This window comes from Triturus cristatus, chromosome 2_1, assembly GCF_964204655.1.
Source record: "Triturus cristatus chromosome 2_1, aTriCri1.1, whole genome shotgun sequence".
NCBI classification, from domain to species: domain Eukaryota; kingdom Metazoa; phylum Chordata; class Amphibia; order Caudata; family Salamandridae; genus Triturus; species Triturus cristatus.
Window position 1 is genome coordinate 475,332,719 of NC_140581.1, and position 10,414 is coordinate 475,343,132.

Sequence of the window (10,414 nt, forward strand, 5' to 3'; positions counted from 1 at the left end):
ATAATATGATACGCACAGTGGAAATTGCTATTTATAGCGTTTTCACGTCTCAAAGAGCTAAAAGCAACTTTTTCAAAGAGATAGCAATGGGGCTTCCGCTTTTTAATGTTCCGGTAAAACAAATCAATTTATTTACTTTTTTTTTTTTTAAATTAAAGTAATTACCTTTAATACCATACTTGACAAAGAAGAGATGATGCGTGGTGCCTGCATTTTTAAAAATAGAATAAGCACGTTTCTCAAAATTAAGCTTCAGAGGAACGTCCTTTGGATGTAGTAACATTGGGCGGACAGAATGTTTTTTGTGTGAATCGAGGACAAATTTGTATATGACATATTAAAGCAAAATAGGGGAGAGGGAGAAAGTGGTCTGGGAAGAAGGTGAAATAACGCCAGTGATCACTGCCGATATACATATTTTCTATATAGGGTGCTTTGGCTGAATGCGCTACAAATGACAGGTGGTTCATATTTTTTAATGTCATGAATGACCATTTCAAGAGTTCATGCTACGCACTAAATTGTCTTCCTGCGATTGGTTGCAGATTTGACTGCGAAAGCTCCTGGTCATGGTATTTATTTGTTTGTTTCCGAAGGACTCAAATCTCTGATGGCACTGATCTGCGCAGCAGGCACGCAGACCCACTGGTCTGCTTTCCGCAGTTAACAGGAATATAATCACCCAGCAAACTGTTTGCTTACTTTATGGGGTAGGTGGCTTACTTTATGGGATAGGTGGGGATGAAAGGCTGAGCAGTACCACCCGGGATCGACCCTTTACAGACCAATCTCGTCAGCAAGTAAGTGAACCCACTGAGCTAACTTACAGCTACCTTACAGGGCCAGCTGGTCATGAGACCAAGCCTGGAGCAAGGGGCACAGGGTGATAGGCCACACTCACCCCGGGGTGTCGTTTCATCTGCCTCCCCAGCGCGGAGAGCTTCTGGAGAATGTTCATGGTGTCTGGTGCCGGGTATCTCACGCCTCTTTCGTGTGGGTGCAACAGGCCTGTGGCCTCAGAGGAGGGGGGATGAGGAGGGCGCTGCCGGGCCTGCCTGCCTCCCTCCGAAGGAAGCAAGGCGGCTGGTGGGTGGATGTATCTGTGGAGTGCAGGGCCAGCTTAAGATAAAGAGACCTCCTTTCAGATGAGTGCATGGAGCCCCCTATTGGGCCACTTTTTCTGGTTGACATATGTTACGCAAACACTAATAAAATGCATAAACATTTATAAACAAATACTACAAAAGACAGGGAGAGCTGGGTCCCTTTTCGATTCAAAGGGGTGATATGTTCACACTCTGCCAGAGTGGGCGCGGTCACGGCAGGTGGGGTGGTTGGTGGAAGGGTATAGGTGATTGGGGGTGAGCGGGTTGATAAGAATGGGTGTAGTGTAGGGCAAGGTGTGCAATAAATACAATTTCGTTTTGTGTCATTTTTAGTGTGAATTATAGAAAGCAGTTAATAGCTTGTGTATTTGCTTGATGGATACTTGTGTAGTTTAGTGTATTTGAGGATCAATTCGTAGAAACTGGTGTGGCTGGAGTCCCGGACTTCCAATAGTGAAGTGGGGATCCACAGATAAGTTAAGAAGCACTGCTGTGAACTGTGGGTGGATACTGGTGGTGAGGTGGACAGGGTGGAGGATTAAGCTTATAACTTAAGCTACAAGCATGACGAGGGTTCTCTGGGTTAGGATGGGCGACCCAGCAACCAAAACAAGAATTGGTTTTAGGATACATTTTGTACCCTCTGCATTCGTAGTTTACTTCCCGCCCACGCGCCAGTTACCTGTTGAGCTCTTACAGTGTGTGGCGGCGTCATGAAAGTCATGGAGGCGGCCTCGGGGAGCTGGAATCCAAGCCCCGGTGCCCCTCTCTGCTTCCGAGTCGGGGCGTGTCCGGGCCAATGCAAATCTGCGCTCGGTTCCCGGTTCCCCAAACCGGATGTCAGCCATAGACCATGGCCGGGTGGGTCGGCGGGAGGCTGGTGATAGGCCACGGCTTCCGCGGGTCGCTGGAGGTCCGGGGCTTAGAGGTTTTGTGCCGATGGAATCATTAAGTGGCCATGGTTGGCCCGGGTGACTTCTTAGGCCGAATGCCGGCCTGTGCCCGCCTGCATCGAGTGAGGCAGCGAGAAGCCCAGGCACCCGCTCAGCCCCGGAGCACTTTCGGTTTCCATTCCCAGCTCTGCTCTCGTTTCCTAGTCTAAGGTTGGATACAGGGCGGAGTTATACTGGCCGGCAGCGGGTGCCATCTTGAGAGTGGAGGTTGTCGCGGGGCAGTCTCGGGTTTCAGATAAGGAAGCATCCCTCAACGTAATGTGGAGTTGTGAAACACACGCGGCATTTCATTGCGGGGCGTTACCAGTCAAGGGTTACCGGATCCGTACCGCGTGCGGATCGGTGTATCTGCTGGGAGTGACCAACTCCCCAAGCAATTAAAACGGTAAACGGCGCCCGGCAGGACTCCAGCTTGTACCTGGCCAGTCAGTGCCAAACAGGACAGCAACCTACGCCAAAGGGTCTGGCAGTGCCGAGTAAACAATGAGAGATCTGGCGTTCCTGCCAAAACAGGTGACTACGGGTCTAGGAAACCAGGTTCGAGTCCCGGCGTCAGCTTTGCATCCTGGGATTCTGGACAACTCACTCAATCTCGCTGGGCTTAGAAATAAAATAAATAACACCCGATCTTGTGTAATGTAACCAGTGCTCGTTTAAAACGTTCCGATGCCCCAGGCCGAGTCTTCGTTCTATAAAACTGCACACCAGAAGCAGCGCTATTCACATGAAAAATATAGGAGCCTGCCGGTGTACCGCCAAGATAATACCCCTAATAAGCGCTAGCACAGCAGCCTTGACACTACAAAGGCCGCACTATAAAATCCTTGCCCAGGAGATCAGGTGAGGGAGCAACGCCGGGACACCACCGCCTTTCTCCGAGGCACAGCAGAAAATGCCTCGGAGAAACGCCACGTCCTTTTCGGATTTGGGGGCGTGTTTTGCTGTTGTCTCCTCCCTGAGACTTCTCGCAAAAAACACGCCTCCCGATCCGAAAAGGACGGGGCTTCAACGGAGTGACTGGATCTCTTCTCCAGTGGCTGGCCAGCATTTAAGAGGCCAGCCAATGGAGAACAGGAGAGAAGAGGGGCGGGTGCAAGCCCCTCTTCTCAAAGTCACTCAAACTCATTAAATCTCGGAGCGAGACTGCGCAAGCGCAGCCTTTCGCAGCCGAGACCTAAAAAGAATAGTGTTCCCCCATAATCAGGTCTTGTGTATTATGGTGTAGAGAATTGGTACCTTATCCAAAACTTGTATTGCATCGTCTAGCAGAGGATTTGTGATTGATAGTCCTTTCAATTGAATTATGCAGTAGTAAACTGCATGAAAGAAGGGCAAGTGGTGAGAAGAAGTTGTGGTTTGCCTTGTAAGTTTGTGTACACACAAAAACCTGTGCGCTTTGGAGCATTGATAAAATGCTTTCTAGCCCTTTTCCATTTTGGATTTATTCAGAGTTATACTCCAGAAAACTAATTATATAACTCCCCTTTCCGATGTTTAATTCTAAATATATAGGTTTTTAGTTTGGTTTATTGTGTTCTTCGAGTAATTTTTATTTTAATTTATATATCAAAAATTATGTGTGAATATGGAGTATTCATTGTTTATATAAAATGTTTAGTGCCCAGCACCTTACATAACATGTTTTAGATTGTATTGAAAATAGTAAATGTCACCCCTTTAGTGTTCATCACTTTCCCCCAAATTAGTTTTGGTTGGAGTGAGACTTGTACGTCACCTCTTTAGTGTTCAACATCTTCCCCAAATTGGTTTAGATTGGAGTGGGAATAGTAAATGTCACCCCTTTCGTCACCAAATTGATTTATATTAGAGTGGGAATAGTAAATGTCACCTCTTTAGTATCCAACACCTTCCTAAAATTGATTTAGCTTGGAGTAAGAATAGTAAATATTACCCCTTTAGTGTTCAAGACTTTCTTCAAAATGGTTTACATTGGAGTGTGATTATTTAATTTAACCATTTTAGTGTGAAATGCTTTTTTGAACTGCATTTCTATGCCGTAGGAATAGTTTGTCATTTAATTGGTATTATTTGTGTTTAGACAGATAATTAAAAAAGTTGTTAGTTATATATTTGTAATGAATAACATTATTATTTACATATTTTCATAGAATAAAGTTATGCAACACATTTTTCAATTTAAATTATTTTTTCAAAGTTTATTTAATGTATGATTTTGCATTTTAAACATTTTGGGGCAGATTTATGTTAGACTTGCGCCACTTTTACGACGCCGTTGCGTCACTTTTGTGACGCAGCGGCGGCATAAATCCTGCGCCACGTTGTGCCCTATTTACATCGTGACGCATCTATGGAGATGCGTCACGGTGTAAAGCCCTGCGCCACATTAAACTTGTGTCAGGTTTAATGTATGCAGGGTGGGCGTTCTATCGGAAAAATCCTCAGAAAAGTGACGCAGTGAAATCTACAAGATTTCACTCAGTCACTTTTCCAACGCTGCTGCGTCAAAACCTTGCGCCTGCTTGAAGCAGGCGTAAGGCATGACGCAACATGTTAGGTATGGGCAGCCCCTGAGCATTGCTGGAGTTGCGTCGTGCTTGCGACACGGCTCCAGCAATGCGCCGCCCTTACACCATCAGATGCGTCACGCATCTGTTTATCCTTTCGCCACGATGTGCTGCATTGTAAATGCGGCGCATCTGTGGTGGCGCAAGGGTAAACTTGTGTGACGCGTCTTTCCTGGCGCATCCCTGCTGATTTGCAGGGATGAGCCAGGAAACATAAATCTGCCCCAAAGGGCCTAATTACGATGTTGGGCGGACTTATGTCCACCTGCTACCTTTGCGGATTGGGAATCGCCCGACCTTAGGTCGGCGGTTCCAACCACAGTATTTGGATGTAACCCCCCATAGGGTGGTCAGAAACGTAAATGTTTCAATGAAAGTTTGTGCGGCGGGCGGAAAAGGCCCGCAGCACAAGCTTCCATTGAAAAATGGATGTTTTCAAACATCCATGCATGTACCATACGGTGCCTGATACACAGTGCAGGGATGTTGAGGTGCCTCCAGGCCCCATTACAGAGGGCCAAACTGAGGGTCAGAGGGGAAGAGGATCCTGCTAGGGACCCCCAAAGACACTTTCTGACAGACTTTCCATAACGGAAAGGCCAACATGGAATGGCTGTCGGAAACTGCCATCATAATCCTAATGGAGGAGCCGGGCCTGGTTCATAAAGGGATTATAGTGTGTTTCGATGCCCGTTGGAAAGCATCTGACGATCCCTCCGCCTGCTGCCTCAGACTGCACGCATTTTAATGTGTAGGTCGGACCGCAGTAGCAGATGGCTATTAGACTGCAACCGACAAGCCGTAGGTTGAGGTCGGACCACCATCGTAATCGGCCCCATAGTTTAAAAACATTTATATATTGATAAATAAAACAATTATAAACAACGCACATCATATTTAAATTGTAGTGTATGTTGTACATATTCCAGACTTTGTTTCTTATATACATTTTTTTTTAACATTTCTTGAATTGTTTTGTATGCATATTTTTAACATAAGTTCTTTCAGTATATATTAAATGATTGTAGTTTTATACTATTATTTAATTTGTACTTCGCAATTTATTTATTTTTACATTTGTTACATGGTTTACATGTTTAATACTTTTAAAAAAATTAATACATTTAGTCAACATTTATTACTTATTTTCATTTCTGTGGAGCAATAGTCTTTTCTTTAGTTTCATATATTGGCCATTTTTTGTACTGCTACCTTTTATTTTGTAGTCCATTTGTGTCCTTGTTGGTCTAGTTTCCAGAATCCAGGTTGCCGTGAAATGCTGTTATTTGATGAAACAGGTAAGACCTTTTTAAAGGTATTTTTTGGGGGGTTTTGACGGTTGGGGAGTGTGTGTGTAGGGAGGTCTATAGGTTAGTTATAGTGTTTTTGTTGGGTTTTAGTACATTTAGCTGCATTAGTTTTAGACTTTTTCACTAGAGTGTTGGTTTGCATTTTCATACACTGTTTTATTAATGTATCAATGTGTTATGTTGACTTGTGTTATGTAGTTGTTTTATGATGATTAAAGCACTGAGTTCGATCTTGGAGGTCTTGCCACTGGACCGCCGCAGTGGCAGTCCCATAAACGCCATTGAGTAGGCAGTGTTCCTGCCCACCATTTTGAGATCCATGCAGGCTGGGCCATTGCCCGCGTCGAGAGTGTTACCTGCCACAGTCACTGCTCACGCGCTGCGTACCCGGTGGACTACTCGGCTGGCGGTTAGTACTCCATCATCATCAGGGCGGCGGGATTGCGCTGAGAATATTAGGATCTCATAGTTGAACTGGCAGTGTCCTGGTTGTTTTTCCCGATGGCGTGATGCCGTTGTGAGACGCAGTCCGAATTTTCTACTCCTGTGGCCCATGGAATGTTTGTAAAATACACACACCTGATGTCTGTCGGTGAATTCCTTTCACCTGCATACCACCCAATAAAACTCACCCCATATCAGATCATGGTCCTTTGCCACTACACTGCAGCACTACTCTGCAGACAGCCCAGAGGACACAGGAACCTGTAGTATTATTTTCTCCCTGTTTCTTGTTCCTTTTACTGCTTTTTTCCAATGTTGACCTAGATACTTGATTAAATAAATCCAATTTAGAAATACCAGGCGATAAAAATACGCATTTTACAGAAGTGGAATTATCAGTCATGGTAGATGAAATCATCAGAGTAGAGACACAATTATTTGGAGGCCAAATCCAATATACAACCAATGCACCGAAAAGGCAAATGTGGACCAGTATAATTGACAGAATGAATGATTTTGCTAACAACGTGCGCACACTGGAGGAAATTAAGAAGCGATGGAATGACATGCAGGGAGAGTCCGTATCCTGGTCTCCAAGCACCATCTGGAAGCCAGGCAGATTGGTAGTGGTTCCCTCAGGCCCCATTTAAATCTGCACCCCTAGGAGGAGAAGATCTACCAGATCCTGCAACCTGATGGCTTGATAGGAATCCCTGGTGGAGTGGAGATTGGTAAGTTACACTTCTCAATGTGTCACTAAACCTAAATCTTCCTTTTGCTGGTAATGTAGCTCCTGCCAATGTGTTTTCCACTTTTTACAAACATAGAAACCTAAATATGTTTGTAGCATATCCTCACTTGTTGGTAGGAATGTGTTTTGTTGTGTTTAAGATTACAGGCATCAATCTCCCTCACATTCTACATGAAGCAAGATGCGCTTGTAAGTGTGTCTACATCAGATAACAAGCTTCACATATGTGTTTCCTTTTGTAAATGGTATCCCTCCTTTTACTGCACATTATCACTAGGTATGGTCAACTTACAATGTAGCAAGTCATAGCAATGTTACATTAAAATGACTACAATTACGATGATGCCTTGTTTCTGTTTTGTGAAAATGAGATTGCAATGTTATATTTGTCAGTTCTCTCTTTACTTTCATTTATTCACATCTGGTAAACTGACAAGCATTCATCAAGTCAATTCAATTCAAATAACTTCATTCGATCCAAATAAAAGACATAGATCATAAAAGTCCAATACATTAAAAATTAACAATCAGTAAAATCTTGGTGGGGCAAATAGTATACAAAGTATATATGACAGACCCTGGTCAACAACACTTCATTTCTAGCATTTCTCCGGTAAAAAAGATTAGTTGATTAGTGCCGCTAGCCGATAAGATAAGGGCAAAACAGATTCATACATCTCATTACCAGCAATGATCCCAGAGTATAAATGCCATGAAAATTAAATACAGATAAACGACTATCACAGTCATAAAAGCACTAAAAACCACATTAGATACCTTATAAAAACATTGAAAATATTGGGAAATGCCCCTTCTTCATTCCCTTTAATCAACTCCCTAAGCTACTAAGTGGTGGGTAAGGAAGATCAAAGTGACTTTTAAGAATTCTACAATTTTCAGTTAAACAAATTGCCTCCTTCTCCGGCAAGCCCAAAGAAATAAAGCTACAGAAAAACAAACAAAAGGGTCATTACGTTTTTTTTTTAAAATACACAGCGGAGTGGCATTTGGAGGAGTTATAACATCTTAAGAGAGGTCAAATGTATCTGGATCTTTGTTCCTTATAAAAGTTGCAGAAAAAAATACATGAAGGTCAGATTGTTCAGAAGACCTGTCGCATGGGCAGGGTGTCACATCATTAAAACGATACCTCTTCGCAGTGAAACCCAACATCAAAGGAATTAAATTCATGCGAATTCTCAGGAGAATTCATCCGTGCTGTGGGTTTCTAACTTTATCTAAGTACGAATACTCTCCCTCCGTTAGGGGCCGGTCAGTTGGTATAGCATTACAAAGGATTTCACATGATTCTTTTCCTTTATTTCATAATCTGCCTTTCATCAAATCCTATGTGTTTTGGGTCAATTGATTATGTCGACCATTACTTATTATGGAATAGAAATTATTTTATTTGTCTCATTGATCAAACTGTTTTGAGCTACAAATGTTAAGGTATGTCATATGGTATGCTGAATACAAGTGGTGGCGTCCAAAATTGTACTCTGCATTGTTCATCTGATGACCAATGACAAACATCCTTCTAGATTCCTGCTAGGCCTTGGAATGTTTTTTCACATTCCTCACCTAAACTGTGCTGTGTCCAAAATTTGGTATATCTCATGTATATTTTCTAACTACCATTTTGTATTTTAAGGACATCTTCTCACCTGTTGATGTAAAGTTGTTGTGTGGAATTCAAACTATTTGTGTAAATTACCACAGAAATTATTCACCATTACATTATTTTGCTTTTAGGTTGCTTTAGGTGTTAACTACAAATGTTTTACATGTTAAATCCAGACTCTTACAATTTAGTGTTTTTCATACACGATAGGTCCAACTGCAAGACCACATGGGGCTACAGCTGAGGCAGGCTCAACTTTAACCCAAGATCAAGTCTCCAGGGGGATGAGAATGAGAATGCTGGCTCATCTGGTCAGCCTGGATGCACGGCTCCAGTCCGCCTTACTCAGCACACAGCTACACCTCCCAACCCAATCGCACCACACCACAGCCAATTGTTGCCTCCACATCCTATGTTTCAAGCACCAGCATGACCCTCTTGTGCCCCGCAGTCCTGTATGGCATTCAGCCACCACCAACTACCGATCAAGCCAGGACCCAGTGGGAGTGGGCACACAGGCTCAAAGGCACAGGGTAGGGGGGTAGTGTACATGGGAGGGAACCTGTGGGCTAGGACAGTGAGGCCACTGAGATCACAGTCACCCAGGCCATCATCAACCACGTCTTGGGAGCCAGCCAACAGTCCCAAGACATGATGGGCCAGCTCATTACCAATCTCCGGGAGATGAAGCAGCTGCAAAGGGAGCGCAGTCTCCAGATGGAGAAACACAACTCCAATGTGGTCTCCCTGATTGGGGTGCTGCAGGGAATACTCACCCATGTGTGCAGGGCTTTCCCTGCATCATTTACCCCTCTCTGTGGCCCAACACCATCTTCCCCCAGGCCAAGTACATCTGGGGCAGCCACAGAAAGGGAGTCCCTGCTACAGGAGGAACTGCCTGCAACTATCCCAGTTGCAGCAGCTGTGGATCCCATTGCTACACCCCGCTATTGGGGCGTGGGGATGTCCTCCCAAACTATCAGCAGGAGAGGGAGGCAAAAAATCCACCACCAGTACGAAATCCCACACCTAATCTCCTTCACTGTGTGCCTAACATTCACTCTGTGGACTATTTATGAACACATTTACCTTTCTGATGCCAGGTGTAAATTGGACTTTGACGACTTCAAATAAATCTGGCACCACAATGATAGTTTCATCTACCACGACTGACAATTCCATATTTAGTTTGGTCATTTCTGTTCACCCTCTTTCATTTGTTTTAGTTTTGGTCAATAAAACCACAAAATACTTATATCAAAGACTGCTGTTGTATTCCTTTTTTCAATTTGTTGTCAGTTTACCTTCTATAGATTTTATAATGTAAACCAATGCAACGTTTGTCTATTCCAACATGATTTCCCTGTAGGTAAGGTGCCACACATATGTCAGAAATGACATATACAAACCACAAATCAACCTCTAGTTTTTTATTGAACAGTAACAAAGATTTGGTAGTCATAGTGTTCCAAAAACGTTACAACACATACATAATCCAAATACCCAGTGCCATTTGCACATCTACAGTTCCAGGCCATGGCACCATGGAAGAAAGGATTGGATTCTAAAATAGTCAGATTCAATAGGCAAACTATCATTGATTGAAATCAAGAGCTGGAGCCACATTTACAGACTCACAATATGAATCCCACATCTGATACACCAATAGACAAAATCATG

At 43.6% G+C, this 10,414-nt stretch overlaps 1 long non-coding RNA gene across 1 annotated transcript in view; it reads left to right on the top strand.

Moving 5' to 3' along the window:
- Window positions 1-9,893, top strand: part of LOC146865503 (uncharacterized) — a 73,138-nt gene extending 63,245 nt beyond the window's left edge. Inside the window, exons 2-3 of the long non-coding RNA XR_014976649.1 lie at window positions 5,857-5,903; window positions 8,945-9,893. This is a non-coding gene — a long non-coding RNA (uncharacterized LOC146865503). The remainder of the gene's footprint in view (window positions 1-5,856; window positions 5,904-8,944) is intronic.
- Window positions 9,894-10,414: the final 521 nt, after the last annotated feature.